Genomic DNA, 19,140 nt, shown 5'->3' on the forward strand with positions numbered 1-19,140 from the left:
GTTCGGATCCCATGTTGCTGTGGCTCTGGCATAGGCTGGTGTCTACAGTTCCGATTGGATCCCTAGCCTGGGAACCTCCATATGCCACGGGTTCAGCCCTAAAAAATCAAAAGCCAAAAAAAAAAAAAAAAAAAAAAAAAAAAAAAAAAGAGAGAGAGAGAGAGAGAGAGACGAAGCTTGCCTTCCCTCCCCTTGATTTTGGGTTGGACTCGGTGACTTGCGTCTATGGCAGAAGTGATGGTATGTCACCTCTAAGATGAGCGTGGCTAGAACACTTCAGCTTCTGTTTTGGTTACTCTGTCTCTGTCCCTCAGGTGTCTCATTCTAGGGAACCAGCTACTGGGTTATATGATCAGCCTTACAAAGAGGCCCATGTGGGGAGAAACTGAGATCTCTCACCAGGAGCCGTGAGGGAGCTTGGAAGCAGATTGTCAGCCCCTTCACATGTTTGCAGCCCTTGCCAACCACCTGACCATGAGCTTGTGAGAGACACTGACCCAGAACCACACAGTGAAGTGGAAATTCCATGACATAATAAGTGTTTGTTGTTGAAGCTGCAAAGTTTTGCAGTAATTTGTTACACAGCAAGAGATAACTCATTATCAGGTCTCTGTTTTTAAATTTTTTTCTCTGAAAAGGTGGAAGCACTTCCACATAAATTTACATCGATAAAGCTCTGAAATAAAACAAAGTGAAAAGAAACTACTAGAAGTTTCTTCGAAATAACAGAAAGCAAAGAACGCACGTGTTTGAGATCAGGAAGTCGTGGCATGAAGGTTCAGAGCATGAGATCTAGAGCCTGACAGCCTGGGCCCATGGCCCTGCCTGTGTCCCTCCCTGGCTTTGTGACCTTAGGCATCCTAGCAGCTCTGTCCCTTGGTTTCCTCATCTGTAAAATGGACATGATAATAGTAGTACCTGCCTCGTACGTTTGCTGTGAAGGTTAAAAGAATCAGTACCTAGAGAGCAATTAAAACAGTGCCTGTTCTAGTCCAGGAAACACTTTATACCTGTGACTATTATAATTTTTATTGTTGTTTGGGTAAAGGGGACCTTAAAGTTGACCCAAGTCCATCCCTTCATTCTGCTAGTAGGAAAATTTAGGTTCTTACTCACAGATCTGTTAGTGGTAAAGTCAGAACTCAAGCTCAGTTCTTTTGATAACAACTTGAGTGGCACAAGTACTTTTTATTTATTTATTTATTTTTATTTTTTTTAGTTTTTTTATTTTTTTGTCCTTTTTGCTATTTCTTTGGGCCGCTCCCACGGCATATGGAGGTTCCCAGGCTAGGGGTTGAATCGGAGTTGCAGCCCCCGGCCTATGCCAGAGCCACAGCAACGTGGGATCCGAGCCGCGTCTGCAACCTACACCACAGCTCACAGCAACGCCAGATCCTTAACCCACTGAGCAAGGCCAGGGATCGAACCCGCAACCTCATGGTTCCTAGTGGATTCGTTAGCCACTGCGCCATGATGGGAACTCCAAGTACTTTTTATAAAATACAGTTAAAGTATTTTATAACGGAGTCTTTTCTTTTTCTCTTTTTTTTCTTATTTGTCTGAAGTGTATTTCACCATCTCAGCCATCCTGATAATATTCTTATGGGTTTATACCAGTGTTACATGTTTATCTCTGAGTAGGTAGCTCTTCCATCTTCTCTTGTAGTATTTCCTGTGCAGTCGCTTTAGCACCTTTATTTTTTGTTTTTTAGGGCCGCACCCTCAGCATATGCAAGTTCCCAGGCTAGGGGTCAAATTGGAGCTACAGCTGCTGGCCTACACCACAGCCACAGCAACACAGAATCTGAGCAGCATCTGCCACCTACACCACAGCTCACGGCAACACTGGATCCTTAACCCACTGAGCAAGGCCAGGGATCGAACCCACAACCTCATGGTTCCTAGTCGGATTTGTTTCTGCTGCGCCATGATGGTAAGTCCCTGAATCTTTTTTTTTTTTTTTTTATTTTCCCACTGTACAGCAAGGGGGTCAGGTTATCCTTACATGTATACGTTGCAATTACAGTTTTTCCCCCACCCTTTCTTCTGTTGCAACATGAGTATCTAGACATAGTTCTCAATGCTATTCAGCGGGATCTCCTTGTAAATCTATTCTAGGTTGTGTCTGATAAGCCCAAGCTCCCGATCCTTCCCACTCCCTCCCCCTCCCATCAGGCAGCCACAAGTCTCTTCTCCAAGTCCATGATTTTCTTTTCTGAGGAGATGTTCATTTGTGCTGGATATTAGATTCCAGTTATAAGTGATATCATATGGTATTTGTCTTTGTCTTTCTGGCTCATTTCACTCATTATAAAGGTTTTGTAGACTTCTCTGCCTGTAAACTTATAGGATTCTAGAGAAGACGTTTTCTTTGTATTTCTGTTTTTGAAAGTTATCATGGGTCATGTTCATGTTTTTCTAAGAATAATCAAAACTGGGATCTGAACTCATCTTTCTGGAGTTCCCTTTGTGGCTCAGTGGTAATTAACCCAACTAGTATTCACGGGGACATGTGTTCGATCCCTGGCCTCGCTCAAGGGTTAAGGATCTGTATTACTGTGAGCTGTGGTGTAGGTTGCAGATACTGCTCAGATCCTGGGTTGCTGTGGCTGTGGAGCCAGCCAGCAGCTATGGCTCCAATTTGACCCCTAACCTGGGAACTTCCATATGCCTTGGGTGTGGCCCTAAAAAAAAAAAAACAAAAACAAAAACACAAAACAAAAGAAAAACCCCCAAAATGAACTTATCTTTCCAAAGAACAAGACCTGTTTCCATAGGATGCAGTAATTGGTCTCTTTGATTTCAATAATATTCTTCCAGTTGGTTCCCTATACTCTATTCAAAAGAGGAACATTTCAGCCGACCTACTAAAAATCAGCAAGTCTTCTAATGAGATTCAGCAGATTACAAAAACGCTGAAGAAATACTCCTATCCTGATAAAACTAAACTGAAACCTAGTGTTAACCACAATGCTTTAGTTTTGTGTTTGATTTTCACAATAATCCTATGAAACATACTGAGATTTTTTTTTTCCTTCTCTTACAGATAAAAATAAAAGAATCTCAGGGAGTTGAAGTGACTTGTTCAGAGAAAGGCAGATTAGAAGTGGCAGAGGCAGGCCTAGAATTCAGACTTTCCTGACTGAATGTCCTCTCCAGACATCACTATGTTTCCCCAGTAATTTTGCTTTTGGGTTTGTCCCCTACAAAAATACTACCAATGTATATATAAATGTATGTACAAGGGTGTTCATTGTAGCATTTTTCATAATACTGAGGACTTGGAGACTATCTAAGTATTCAACTATAGATGGTTATTTTAAAAAATTGATGTACCAACCCCATGGAAGGGATACTAAGCATCATCAAGAACAATGAAGTACATACCACATACACAGTGACATGAAGAGTATGAAGAGTAGACCAAAAAGTCATTTAATTAAAAAAAAAAAAAAAGCAGAGTTCCTGTCATGGCTTAGCGGTTGATGCATCTGACTAGCATCCATGAGGATGCAGGTTCAATCCCTGGCCTTTTCCAGTGGGTTAAGGATCCGGTGTTGCCATGAACTGTGGTGTAGATTGCAGACTCAGCTCGGATTCTGCATTGCTGTGGCTGTGTGTAGGCCAGCAGCTATTACTCCAATTCAACCCCTAGCCTGGGAGCCTCCATATGCTGTGGGTATGGCCCTAAAAAGCAAATAAGTAAATAAATAAAAATTTAAAAAAGCAAGTGGCAGAACAACATATGATTCCTTTTTTTTTTTTAAATGGCCACACCTGTGGCATCTGGAAGTTCCCAGGACAGGGACTGAATCCGGACTGCCAATGTGTCCTTTGCTGCAGCTGGGGCAACAATGCATTATTTTAACCTACTGCATCAGGCCAGGGATGAAACCTGCGCCTTGGCAGCAACCTGAGCTGTTGCAGTTGGAGTCTTAACCCATGGCACCACAGTGGGAATGCCTATGATTCCATTTTTATGTAAGGGAAAGCAAATCTTACAAAGTAATATGTCTGTGTATGTAAAAAGTTCTGGGAACTCACATCAAAAACTATGAATCCTTCAGCAGAGATGGTTGAGCATAGGGGAGAAAAAAAAAAAAAGCACGTGAATTCCAACTTAAATTGTGTACATTTTCATAATGGTTCACTTTTACTGTATGCTCAAATGTTTTAGGTCGAATTTTAACAATGTTTTAAAAAGTTATTCAGCCTCTCAAATATTTACTGAATTCTTATTATGTGTGTGGTCAGCACTCTGCCAGGGGTTAAAGAACCCACAAGGAAGTTGTCTTGAGGAAGTTAGCATCTACTTGGAGAGAAAAGCAGAACTTAGAAAATGATACAGGACAGTTTATACTTAACCATGGGGGAAATGACCAATTAGTGCAAGGAAGCGTCACACAGATTTCATTCTCTGTTGGAAGTTTTGTACAAGGGAAGTTGCCTCAGATCCCAAATTTGCCTACATTGGGATTTAGTGCAACTCTGAGTGTCACTTAAAAACATAAAGTTCTCATTATCACTTGGGTGTATGAACCTGGAGTAACCTGTCCTTTCTTTATTCATCTGTCATGTGTCGTTCTCAAAGAGAGAATTTTGATTGGCTTGTCTGGGGTCACCTGGCAGCCACAGAAATTGGGCCATTAGACAGAAACTGGGTGAAGCCACTCAGAGGCACCTGGCGTCTTTCATTCCTAATACACAGAGGTCATTTCTAGCTCATTCACCAGTTCTCTGTCCAAGCCAAGCCAAACCATTATGGCTTGGGTATCTGAGTTCATTTTACTGACAATACATGTGTTTTGAGCCATAGAACTTATATGTAAAAGAACTGATTGGTGCTGCTTTCCTTTGTGGCAAATATTTTCTTCATGGCAAACATTAGGGCCTCCTCCTATAGCCTGTTTAGTGTAATAGGTAAAGGTAAGAATAGCAGAGGTAAAGGAAGAATATCTTCGTGTATAGCTAGGTTCAGAGACTGTTAGCCAGCTTGCATCTATTAGCCAGCTTTCTTGGGCAGGGCTGCTCTATACATCTGAACAGGTTGTACCTGCATAAGAGTGTCCGCTGAAGGAGTGAGGGGGCTGATATTCAGGCTGAGCTCTGTTCACTCAACATCCTGCAGTGCTGGCTGTGCGTGGCCCTGGCATGCAATTGAGTGCTGCGGGAGGGATATGCCTTTCTTCAACTAGCATAAAAGCATCTTGTAGACTAGCAGTGGTGGCCCTATTCTTGAGATAATACCAGCTTGAAAACCAGTAAACTGAAGGATCAGAACTGAGGACCATTATAGAGGATAGGAAGGGAAGGGACCTCAGAGGAAAAGTAAATGTTTTCAACTGGAGCCTGGTACATAGTAGATATTTAATAAGTGTTTTTTTAAATGAATAAATGGAGCTGGGGATAGAGTAGTGAGAAAAATACATAAAATCTTTGAGCTTATGCAATATATTAAGATATAGGACAATATGTACTATTGATACTATTTCTATAAAGGGCATCATCAAATAAAATTGACATGTAAAAACTCTAGCAGTTCCACTTTAAGGATATAACCTAAAGAAATGTGTGTAATTTGTGCACCAGAAGACTTGTACAAGACTATTAAGAGTGAATGTTTTTTAATAGCAAAAACATAAAACATAAAACAAAATCCCCTAAGCTGGACATAACCTGAGTGCCCACGAACAGGAGAATAGATACACTATAGTATATTCAGAGTGCAATTCCATGCACTGGTGAAAGTTAATTACCTATAGCTACACACTGATTTGTGAATGATAGATACCATGCCTGGAGCTATGGCAGCCATCTTGACATCATTGAACCAATGCTAAAAGCTGTCTGTCAAACAAACTCCAATTAGTTTAGGTCATTGATAGGTTTTCTTGTAATTTATAGACATAAATATTCCCAGTACATAGGAGTTAACTGAAAGGGAGCTTCAAGAATTATTAAGGAGGGAGTTCCCATTGTGGCTCAGTGGTTAGCAAATCCGACTAGGAACCATGATGTTTTGGGTTCGATCCCTGGCCTTGCTCAGTGGGGTTAAGGATCTGGTGTTGCCATGCGCTGTGGTGTAGGTTGCAGATTCAGCTCGGATCCCGAGTTGCTGTGGCTCTGGTGTAGGCCACAGCTCTGACTCGACCCCTAGCCTGGGAACCTCCATGTCCCGTGGGAGCAGCCCAAGAAATGGCAAAAAGACCAAAAAAAAAAAAAAAAAAATTACTAAGGATGATAAAACAGAAACTTTTCAGTTTGTGTTTTTGAAAATTTTCACCTGAAGAACATGTTCGTGTATTATTTGGGTAATTTACATTTAAAAATAATTAAGTGCAACAAAGCCAAGAAATAGAGTGATACACAACAGATCACACGGGCCAGCTTCTCAATCTTTCTCAAGCAAACTTTTGGTAATAGTTACTTAACTTACCTATCCTCAGGTTTCTCCCAATCATCCACCCTTTCTTTACTTGGGACAGAGGTCAGGCTCCTTAATGTGACCCATGATGCTCTGCTTTCTCTAATTCCCAGCTCTATCTCACAAACTGTGCTCCCTCCTGCTAACAAAGCTCCCTCCAGTCACACTGGCCTTATTTTCATTCCACAAATGCTCCAGCCTCCCAGCTTTTGCGCCTTCAGCATGCTATTTCCATTTCCTGAAATGCTCTTTTTCTTTTTCTCCCCATCTCTGGACAGGATTTGCATCTCTAGCTACTACTCTCTTCTTTCCCCATCTCCCCTACCATCTTTTCTGATTCTCACACAGGGTGAGCAGGTCTTTTAGTAAAATAGCATACTCAACTTATCCTGTAAGAGAACAATTTTTGCAAGGAAAAAAATCCTTTTTTTAAAACAGCTTTAAAAAAAAAATTGGAATTTCCCAGGCAGAGACTGAAACAGCTGTTGCCACACCAGATCCTTTAACCCACTGCACAGGGCTGGAGTTGAACCCATGCCTCCTCAGTGACCCAAACTGCTGCAGTCAAATTCTTAATCCATTGTGCCATGGCAGGAACTCCCAAAGTCTTGTTTTTAAAATGTGCATATGTGTTTATTTTGTAGGTCCTTCACTGAAAAGACCTTGAAAGGGCTTAGTTAATTGAATTGAAAGTTTGAGAGGTCTCACAATTGCCCTCCTAGGATTGCACCAGGGACATGAATTTCCATGGACTTGACCACATGACACTGACTGGATGGAGAGGATCCTGGGGATAGGGAAGAAAAGGGAAGATGAGATGAGAAGAGAGCAAAAAGGAACACTGGAACCCATCTGATGCTACCTCTGTATGGAGATAATCTCAGGGAAAAAATACAGAAATATTTTGCACTACCCTCTGGACACTGTGTTCATAGTTGCTTAGTTGGAGGACTATTCTTTCTGAGGATACACTGTATACATTTATTCTTCTACATGTTCTGAGAGCAAAGAAGGGTCAGTCTTTTTGACAGCCCGAAGAAGTGAGGGAGAGAACCCAGAGACAGAGAAGGCTGTGTGAAAAAAGCTGCTCGAGACCTTCAGTCATGGTCACAGCCAGCCTACAATGACACCCCAGAAAGAAGCCCAGGGAAAAAAACCCAACCTCTCTTTTCTCCCTCTCTCTGATTTCCTGAGGCTCTGCATTGACCCAACTCAATGGGAAGCCCAATGGGCAAGGGAGCCAGATGATAGAGTCCATACTGGTTAGCCTTTCGGGCAGAAAGGAGGGTGGGATGGGTAGACTGGATATGCAGACCAGATGGAAAATATCCAGCACTGTGCCGGTAGAAATGTCCACCTGCTCCTTGTAGGGAAGCAGTACAGGAAGTCAAATTATAACCACACAGTTGCTCAAAGAGTATGAAAGCACAGCAAGGAAAATTAGTTGGCTAATATGATTAACTGTGATGGCCCAATGCATACATTTCTGAGATGAGTGAACTTGCTGGGAGTTTGAGTATGTCAAGAGAATTACTGCTTCTTCTTCTTCTTTTTTTTCTCTTTTGTCTTTTGTCTTTTTTAGGGCCAAACCTGCAGCATATGGAGGTTCCCAGGCTAGGGGTCTAATCAGAGCTACAGCTGCCAGCCTGCGCCACAGCCACAGCAACATGGGATCCGAGCTGCATCTGCGACCTACACTGCAGCTCTGGCAATGCTGGATCCTTAACCCACTGAGTGAGGCGAGGGATTGAACCCGCAGCCTCATGGTTACTAGTCGGATTTGTTTCCCCTGCGCCAAGACAGGAACTCCGAGTTACTACTTCTTAACCAGCGTCGTGCAATAATCCTCTTTCTATAATTTATTCACTCTTCCTTCCTGGGGTACATATCTTGGCACCTTCAGAAATCTTCAAATTACAGACTTATCAATTGTATATACTTTTTTTTTTGGATAAAACTTTTGGTTAGGAAATACTTCATAATTTGCCTGTTTCTCTTTTTCTCTAATTCTAAACCAGCACTAGAAGTTATCTTTCTTGGGGAGATTATTTCCACAAAGAAATAATAATTTAAAAAAATTAATTCAAAAGTGCCCCATGTATATAAAGAAGAGAACAATAAAGTTAATTTTTAGGTGTACCAAGTTGTCCTAGGTAGACTCATATGATAGCCTGAAATTCTGTGAAACTGGAATTTATGCATGTAGAATTCAAGTTCTTACCACAGAAAAATTAAAAATCCTTGTGAGATCAAGGGTCTATTGAACAATTGATTATATTCGTAATATTTCAATCTAGTGCGGCCTCCCTGAGTTTATGTTCAGATTACTTTGCCTGGATTTTGAATGTTTATAAAACTCTTAAATCTCACAGTAATCAAATATCTTTTAAGATGTACAATTTCTGACTTTTAAGAATTTTATTTTGTCATCATAGACTGCAAATATAAAGTATTATTAATTATAATAAGTGGACACTCAGGTACCTGCCATCTAGTTTAAGAAATAGAATATTACCCCTCTATGTCCTGTTTTTTTGTTCTTCCAATATTATATTCCTCTTCTTTCATCTCTTTCCCCGTGGGTCTCCCTGAATTTTGTATTTATCATTCCTTTGCTTTTCTTTATAGTTTTACCACATATGAATGTATCACTAAGTGACAAATTGTTTAGTTTTGCATGTTTTTGAACATTATATAGATGGAATCATATAGTTCTTTTCTCTTGCAACTTCTTCCTTTTATTTTTCCTCAATATAAGTTTGTGAAGTTCATCCATGTAGACCAATGTAGCTGTAGTTTATTTTTACTGCTGTATTCATTTTATGAACAAGCTACAATGCATTCAGTTCTTATGCAGTTTCTTGGCAATAGACATTTGAGTTACCAGTTTTTTTTCCTATTAAAACAATGCTGGTATTAACAGAATTAATTGCACGTATCTCCTGGCTAAGAATTTCTTTAGGGTATATACTTAGAGGGATTGCTGGATTGAAAGACGTAGACTTACTCAAATTTATTTGAAATGCCATAGTATTTTCTAAAGTGATTTTAAGCAAAGTGGTTTTAAATACCAGAAGTATTTAAGATATCTCATTGTTCCATATTCCTTATCAATACTTGGTATTGGCATATTTAAAATTTTTTTCCAGAGAAGTCATTCTACTGATGGCTGAACATATCTTTGTATTTTTAATCTTTATGTTTTTCGTTTTTAAGTTAAATTTAACCTCAATTGGAAGGTTTTTTGTTTCTTTGTTTGTTTTCTTCTCTATACCCACAGCATGTGGAAGTTCCTGGTCCAGGGATCAAACTGGTGCCACAGCTGTGACCCTAGCTGCAGGAGTGACAATGCCAGATCCTTAACCTGTTGCACCACAAAGGAAATCTGGAAGGTATCTTTTCATCTCCTCCTTCCCTCATTTATATTTCTTATTTATCATTTTAGATAAATCTACTTTCTAGATGCTAAATAAAGAGCTGGTTGATATTCAGATTGATTTAATGAATAATATTGATGATTTACCATCGTAGCACCATCTGGATAATGCATTAGTACAATTAGATGTTTTCAGCATTCCTGCCATCCCCTTTCCATCAATTCCACACATCCAACCCCCAAAGACACCAAGAAGTGGTCTGGGGTGGTCAGGCTCCTGTGGTTTTGATGCTGCAATACCTAAAAGAAACTAGCCTCAAAAGTTCATGTGTGTAATTTTATTTTATTTTATTTTATTTATTTATTTTTAGGGCTGCAGGCATGGCATATGGACGTTCCCAGGCTAGAGATCCAATCAGAGGTACAGCTGCTGGCCTACACCATAGCCACAGCGATGCCAGATGTGAGCCATGTCTGACCTATCTGCTAATGGCAACACCGAATCCTTAACCCACTGAACAAGGCTGGGAATCGAACCCACATCCTCATGGATACTAGCTGGGCTCGTTTCTGCTGAGCCACAGTGGAAACATCCATATGTGTAATTTTAATATCAAGATAGATACTTTTGTTATGTATTTGGAATTTGGAGCTGCCTACTGCCTTCTGTGACTGCTAAAGCTAAAATGTAAAAAAATCAGTAAATATTTCCCTTTGTTTTTCCTTGCTGCTCCTGCAGCATGCAGATGTTCTGGGGCCAGGGACTGAATCTATGCCACAGCTGTGATCTGAGCCTCAGTGACAATGCCAGATCCTTAACCTGCTGTGCCACCAGGAAACTCTAAACATTATTTCTTATAGACCTACCTTATTATTATTATTCGTCTTTTTTTTTTAGGGCCACACCCATGGCATATGGAGGTTCCCAGGCTAGAGGTCGAATTGGAGCCGTAGCTGCCAGCCTGCGCCACAGCCACAGCAACGTGGGATCCAAGCTGTGTCTACAACCTACACCATAGCTCACAGCAATGCTGGATTCTTAACCCACAAAGCAAGGCCAGGTACCCACATCCTCATGGATCCTAGTCGGGTTCGTTAACCACTGAGCCATGAAGGGAACTTCTACTTTATCATTATTAATGCTAAAGTTCAACTTAGGGTCCTCTTCTTATGGTAGCAACCAAGGTGTTCAGGTATACATGGCAGGGTGAATCAGAGTGTACTACTTACTCAGTGATCCCATGCATATTCTGAGTTTCACCTAAGAACAACGGGTCTGTTAACTTTGTTTGGGGCAGGTGGTGGTGGGAGGGCAGGAGTCCTGGCTAGTACTAGTAGTTAAAGCTAACCATGATGATACTCGGGAAAAATTGCAATAGACGAGTATCTAAGTTGAAATTTAACCATTCTTAATAAATACTAAGATTCTAATCCTCCCAACAGAGGTGAATGCTATTATAATATCGCCAGGAAGATCAGGAAACTGAAATGCGGAAATGTTTACACTAACTTGACCAGGGAGTTCCCGTTGTGGCTCAGTGGGTTATGAACCTGACTAGTATCCATGAGGATGTGGGTTCAATCCATGGCATCACTCAGGGGGTTAAGGATCTGACAGTGCTGTAGCTGTGGTTTAGAACAGAGCTGCATCTCCAATTCGACCCCTAGCCTGGGAACTTCCATATGCCCCAAGTGCTGCCCTAAAAAGTAAAGAAAAAAGTAACAACCAAAGATCTCATGTTACTGGGAAGATGTAGCTAATATGGTGACAAAATAGACAGGAAAATAAACTCTTTTATGTCTTTTTTTTTTTTTTTTTTTTTTTTTTTTTTTTTTTGTCTTTTCTAGGGCTGCAACTGCAGCATATGGAGGTTCCCAGGCTAGGAGTCCAATCGGAGCTGTAACAACCAGCCTACACCGCAGCCACAGCAACGCAGGATCCAAGCCGTGTTTGTGACCTACACCACAGCTCACGGCAACGCCAGATCCTTAACCCACTGAGCAAGGCCAGGGATCCCACTGAGCAAGGCCAGGGATCAGACCCACAACCTCATGGTTCCTAGTCGGATTCGTTAACCACTGAGCCACTGACCGGAACTCCCAACATAAACTCTTTTAGACTCTCTCTCTCTTTTTTTTTTTTTTTTTTTTTGGTTGCACGTGTAGCATATAGAAGTTCCTCAAGCCAGGGATTGAATCGAATCTGATTCACCCTGCCCTACCTGAACACCTTGGTTGCTACCATAGGAGAGAACCCTAAGTTGAACTTTAGCACTAATAATAATAAAGTAGGTCTATAAGAAATAATCTGTTTGGAGTTCCCTGGTGGCACAGCAGGTTAGGGATCTGGCATTGTCACTTAACCCACTGCACTGGGCTGGGGATTGAACCTGTGCCACTGCAGACAATGCTTGATCCTTAACCTGCTGCACCACAGTGAGAACTCCTAGACTTTTTGTCTTTGAAGGATGCCAAGATTTTTAAGTTCTTTTTCTTTTCTTATTTTAATCTCATTTCTATTTTCTGTAAACCACAAGCCCTATTCCAAAGCTTTATTCTTAGTTTCTAGCAGCTTGGACATCTACCCAGATGATTGGAATTTCAGTCATTTTTCTTTCAAAGTACTTACTTGTAGGTGGCGGTGTTACTTTCAAATCCTACTTTGATTTTTTTCTGAGGAAGATTAGAAGAAACCATCTGGTTAACATTTCCCTGAAAAATTCTTCTGAGGGGAGCTTCCTAAGAAGAAATTATAAGAGAAGACAGTGTGGTATAAAGCTAGGCAGAATGCAAATAGAAACATTTAGAAACTGAAGCATTACATTCTGATACTTATGAGAATTACCTTTTTGTATCATAAGCTCACTTTTCTCCCAGCCCCTTACTTTTCTTTTTGCAGAAAGTTTCTTTTGAATGAAACTGCTTCTCAACCACACTTTTCTAGCTCTTGTTGGGGTTTAATCTGATTCACATACTGCTTGTTTGCTCTTGAAGTTTGGCTCCTTTTCTAATTAGCTGTTGCTTCTGTTCAGGTTTTCATTACTGCCACCCTCCACCTCCCAAATAGTGACATTCTGGGTGTAACTATTTCTCTAGAAGAAAATCTGGCAGATAATGGGTGCTCAATAAATATTTATTGATTGACTGAATAACTGATTAAGTGAATGAACAAACTTAGGGAGTGAAACCTTCCCTGGGGGTGGGCCCAGGGTGTGTGGGGAGGAAACAAGATCAAGAGAGTAAATGTGAAACAAATCCTTAGTGATGGAACTATGTGAAGAAGTGTTTGTGATATTGATTTTATTCTTTTACACCTCCTTAGAATTTGCTAACCTTTATGTAACCTTGAAAAGTCTACATATTCCTATAATTTCAGGACTCAGGTTGGAAAAAAATCGGATGCTATTTTAAAAATGACTATTGAGTCAATGTGAAAAAGAATAGTTTTTTGGGGGGGGTCTAATTGACTCATTTAACTAGTTATTCTAACAAGTTATTTGGAACCTACCACAAAGAAAGATTTTTTAGATCCTCATTGGCTAGTCAATTACTCTTCTATTCACAGAATTTATCTTTTACTTTGAATATCATTTTAGGCAGTTTGGTTCTTTAGTGTTCATAGTAATAAAAGACTATGATATTAATCTGGGCCATATTGATTCATATCTGTTAATCAATGATGATGATGAAAATTGAGATTTCGATTGGCATTTATTTTATTTCATTTGTTTATTATTTATTTGTTATTTATTTTTTTGCTTTTCAGGGCCACACCTGTGGCATATGGAAGTTCCAAGGCTAAGGGTTGATGCCAGCCTACACCACAGCCACAGAAATGCGGAATCCGAACCATGTCTGCAACAGATACCACAGCTCACAGCAACGCCGGATCCTTAACCCACTGGGCAAGGCCAGGGTTGAAACCCACATCCTCATGGATTCTAGTCAGGTTCATTACCATTGAGCCGCAACGGGAACTTCAGACATTTAATTCTTATTTTTGTCTTCATAAAATTAGTATTTTAAAAGCCAGCTTTCAGGCCATAGAATTTAGTTATATTGTATTCCATCAATTTTAATGTTTTACTTCCTCCTTAATATATTTCTGCATTTCCTAAAATTTCTCCAATAAGCCTTCATTACTTTTATAATCATAGAAAGCAATAGAATCCGTTAACCCCCCTCCCTACTAAATCAGTCATTTATCATTCTGAGCAAATTGCTACTCTAATTTATATTTTACTATAGTAATTTCTGAGGGTATGAGACCTATGCCAGTAATTTCAACTTGAAATTTCCAAGGGCTCAATCCATGTGAATGAATACTAAACTCCATTCACAGTGTATATGTGTAGAATTTGCGGTTGCCTTCCTTGATTGTTCTAGTCTCAGGCAATAATCTAAGTTGAATTTCATGCTGATATCCTTAAAATGATTTAGTACATATTAATTTATTTCCTATTATATCTTTAACACATCCATTGTTTTCTTACATGTGAAATGAGGAGCGGTGATAATTGCTCAACTTCATTTTAGTTCTCATACTCTACATTCACTGAGACTGTTCTACAATAAATGCATTAGAGGCAGGATGATGGAGTAGTGTATTTTGAATTCCCAAGAATAGTGTTCAATTCAATAATCAGTATATATTCTCAAGTTGCACTCAAAAGCAGGCACTTTTGAAAGTATTCCCATGACATGTAGAGGATCACACTGGGTAGTGAGACAATGACAAGTTTGAAGAGTTTTTAAATATTTTTTTGTTTTTGTTTTTTAAAATGTTACAGCTGCACCTGCAGCATATGGAAGTTCCCAGGCTAGGGATTGAATCTGAGACGCAAAGTCGAATCCTTTATCCCAAAGCATAGGCTGGGGATCAAACCCCCACCTCCTCAATAACCCGAGCCGCTGCAGTAGGATTCTTGACCCACTGTACCATGGCAGGAGCTAAGAGTTTTAATACTATAATAATTATCTAACTCTATCATGTATCTCTTGATTTCAATTACTCCTTCCTAATTAGAAGTACATTTATGTATCTCCATGTAGCGTTACTTTATTATTTTTTTGGCCTGCGGCATGCGCAAGTTCCCAGGCCAAGGACTGAACCTGTGCCACAGCAGTGACAGTGCTTAACCCACTGAACCATCAGGGAACTCCATCCATATAGCATGGCTTTAAGAAGAACTTTTTAGGATTACTTTCAACCTTCTGTTTCTCTAATTAGTGTATTCTGCTTACAACGTGGACTCCACTGATGAAATCCTCTCCAGTTATTTCATGACTTTCATACACATCACCAGGATAATTCATGATGTCTCTTACCCTATTTTTAGAAGAGGCAGTGGCCTTTGCATGGATTATGAATTTTTCAAAATTATAGGCATTTTCTTTTCTTTTTTCTTTCTTTTTGTCTTTTGTCTTTTGTCCTTTTAGGGCTGCACCTGTGGCATATGGACATTCCCAGGCTAGGGGTTGAATCAGAGCTGTTGCTGCCAGCCTACACCACAGCCACAGCAATGCCAGATCCAAGCCGTGTCTGTGACCTACATCACAGCTCACAGCAACACCAGATCCTTAACCCACTGGGTGAGGCCATGGATCGAACCCGTAACCTCATGGTTCCTAGTCGAGTTGTTTCCACTGCACCACCACGAGAACTCCCGGCATTTTCTTCTTAAAGCCCATTTTCAACTCCTCTGAAGTGGCCAGTATAACTTGATAGTTAAGCAGTTAAAAATAACAGGCTTGGAAACAAACAAATCGAAGTTTGTATCCTAGCTGTACTTTTCAATTACTACCTGACCTTAGGCAAGTTACTTTACAACTCTGATCCTCCTTTTGGTCATTTGTGAAACAGGGATAACAATAGAGCTCCCTTTGTAAAATTGTTTATGAGGAATCACTACATGCCCTACATAAAGCACTTTGCATTCCATTTGGTGAAGCAACATCTATTGACCACTAACCATGTGCCAGGCACTGTGCCAAGCTCCTGTCTAACTTAGGGCTGTTCTCTTTCTTCCCTCACATTTTAATCCAACTTCTACTCCTTTAGGTCTCAGTGTAAATGGTGTTTTCTCAGGGAAAGCTTCTGTGTTAGTTCAGATCCTCCAAGAAGTGAGTGCCAAGACAGGATTAGACACGCAAGAGATTTATTAGGGGAGATCCCTGTAGAAGATAAAAGGGAGAAAGCACGAGTAGGCAAGGAAAGCTTCAGGTTCTAATGCAAGTGTGACATCCATAGAAGGAGAAGGAAGGAGAATTGGGTAGAAAAAGACCACAGCACTCTTCTTAGAACGTTTTGGCTACACAAAAGCAGAGTTCCCAAGCCAGAAGTGCCCATTAGAGGGATCCTTTGTCCTGCAGGAATGGGTGGGCTAGAGCATCTCTGCTGTGCTCAGTCACGGGTGCAGCTCTGGGGCATGGCCTCAATCTCAAAATGAGGTGGTAGATCCAGAGAGGCAGCATCTGGGTTGTCAGTCAACTATGCTCCCCATACAGGAGATCTGATTAGGGCACAGCCTTAGTCATCTTGCCCTCCACCATAGATTAGATTCCCTGGTTATTTGCTCTTATAGCAACATGTATTTTCCTTTTCTTGGTTCTCACCATTAAAATTAAATTTTTGTTTTCTTTCTTTTTCTTTCTTCTTTCCTTCCCTCCCTCCTTTCCTTCTTCCCTCCCTTCTTTCTTTTTTTCTGTCTGTCTGTCTTTTTAGGGCTGTGCCCTAGGCATATGAAAGTTCCCAGGCTAGGGGTCTAATCAGAGCTGCAGCTGCTGGCCTACACCACAGCCATGCCAGATCTGAGTCTTTGACCTATACCACAGCTCACGGCAATGCTGGATCCTTACGTTACTGAGCAGGGCCAGGGACTGAATCCTCAAAGATTTGTTACCACTGAACCACAATGGGAACTCCTGAATTTTTGTTTTCTGAATTTGTCAAGGTTATTCTCTCTGCCCCTGTAAGCTACATGAGAGTAGGGACTGTGGTATTTTTGTTTACTACTCCATCCCCAAGATGCCGCAGATGAGATTGCATATAACAGATACAACATAGAATAGTGGTCCTATTTTTATCCATCTCTCTATTCTATTCCACATTACCACATCCAAATCTAGAAATTATAGATGACTCCACATCACAGAAGAGCTCATGATGTCAATCATATGCCAAATATAAAGTTGACAATCACAAAAACCACGTCATCAAAAACTTCAAGTCCCTTTCTGTTGTCATTCTTCCTTGACTCTGTCCCAAAGCTGGGGGTTAAGTGCAGCAGGGGCCAACACTGTGCTAGGGTAGGAGACAATCATACAGTTTTTCTTTCTCAGTCTTAGTCAATAGTGAAATATATTGTTTGATTTTTCAATGTTAATTCAGCCTAGCATTTCTGGGATAAGCCCTCATTTGGGCATATTGTATTATCTTTTTTATACATTGTAGAACATGAATAGCTAGAATTTTGTGAAGAATTGTTGCATTTATGTTTATGAGGCTATTGGCCTGTGGTTTTCTTTTCTTGTAACATCTTGAGTTTGGGTATCAAAGTAGTGCTGACCTTCCAGAATGAACTGGGAAGTCCTTCAATTTCCTGGAGGACTTTTGTAGCATTGGAATTAAAAATAAACCATGTTACTACTAAAAAAGAAAGCCAGAGGTACTATATTAACATCAGATGGAGTACAATTAGGGCAAAAAGTATTACCAGGAAAAAAGGGGGTCATTTATAAAGTGGATCATTTCATAATGACAAAATAATTTTCATATTCAATTTAATTAAGGATAAATTCACCTAAATAATAGAATAATTCTAAATGTTATGCAACTAACAGCAAAGCTTTACAATTCATGAAGCAAGAACTGATAGAACAGCAAAATGAAGTAGAAAAATCCATAATTATAATCAGGGATTTCAGCACTCCTTTCTTAACAATTAATACAATAAGTAGACAGAAAATCAGTAAGTGTGTTCTAAATCCTTCACAGGATTTACATTTGAAGAAATATAAATCAGGCAATGTGATGTGATTGACATTTGTAGAGCATTTAACCCAACAGCTGCAGCATATACATTTATTTTAAATATACACTGAATATTTACCAAGACAGAGCAACAGAACAAGTCTCAATAAATGTAAAATAATTCAAATTTTATGAAGTATGTTCTTTGATAATAATGGGATTAAGTTAGAAATCAACAGAAATATCTTGAAAATCTGATACTTGGAGACTAAGTAACACATAAGTAAACCACAGATCAAAGAAAAAAACTATAGGGAAATTAGAAAGTATTCTGAAATTAAGTAAAATGAAAACACAACATATTAAAATCTGGGAGATGCAGCTAACACAGTACTTTGAGGGAAACTTATACCACTAAGTGCTTGTATTACAAAGAAGAAACATCTCAGATCAATGACCTCAGTTTCCAAGAAATTGGAAAATTAATTTTCAAAACTTCAAAAATAAAAAAAGCAGAAGGAGTTCCAGTCGTGGTGCAGTGGAGGCAGATCCGACTAAGAACCATGAGGTTGCGGGTTCGATCCCTGGCCTCACTCAGTGGGTTAAGGATCCAGTGTTGCCATGAGCTATGGTGTTGGTGGCAGACATGGCTGGGATCTGGCCTTGCTATGGCTCTGATGTAGGCTAGCAGCAACAGCTCTGATTAGACTCCTAGCCTGGTAACCTCCATGTGCCTCGGGTGCAGCCCTAAAAAAAAAAGAAAAAAAAAAAAAGAAAAAAAAAGCAGAAGGAAGCAAACATAATAGCAGAAATCAACACAAGAGAAAAGAAAAAGAAAGGAAATCTATGCACACAAAAGCTGACTTTGAGATCTGAAATCAGTAAATATGCCTTTTGTCAGATTGACAAGAAGAAAAGACACAAATTACAAATACCAGGAATGAGGGAATGAGATGCTATAGATTTAAAAAAGACAGTAAAGGAATATCGTTAACAGATTTCTATGAATAAATTCAACAACTTAGATATCTTCACAACTATTAAAGCTCACTCAAGAAGAAATATTAAATATTTGTTGAATTAGCGAATGTTAGTCATTAACGGGCAGGGAGCTGAGTCTGGGCTTTATAGATGAATAAGGCATGTTTATTCCCAAATAGTTCTCAGTTTATTAATGGGGAAAAAACAAGTAAAGCTTAATATTGGTTAGTGCAGAAGGGTAAGGGAAAACTTGGCCAGGAAATCTTCTCCATGGAGGAGTCAACCGGCTGAGACAGGAAAGACCGGTAAAAAATGATTATCACATTGTGAGCTTGGGCAGTGAGGTGAAGCGAAGCTCCTGGGCTGTACCATCCCTTCCCGTACTCG

This window comes from Sus scrofa, chromosome 2 (genome assembly GCF_000003025.6).
Source record: "Sus scrofa isolate TJ Tabasco breed Duroc chromosome 2, Sscrofa11.1, whole genome shotgun sequence".
Lineage (NCBI taxonomy): Eukaryota > Metazoa > Chordata > Mammalia > Artiodactyla > Suidae > Sus > Sus scrofa.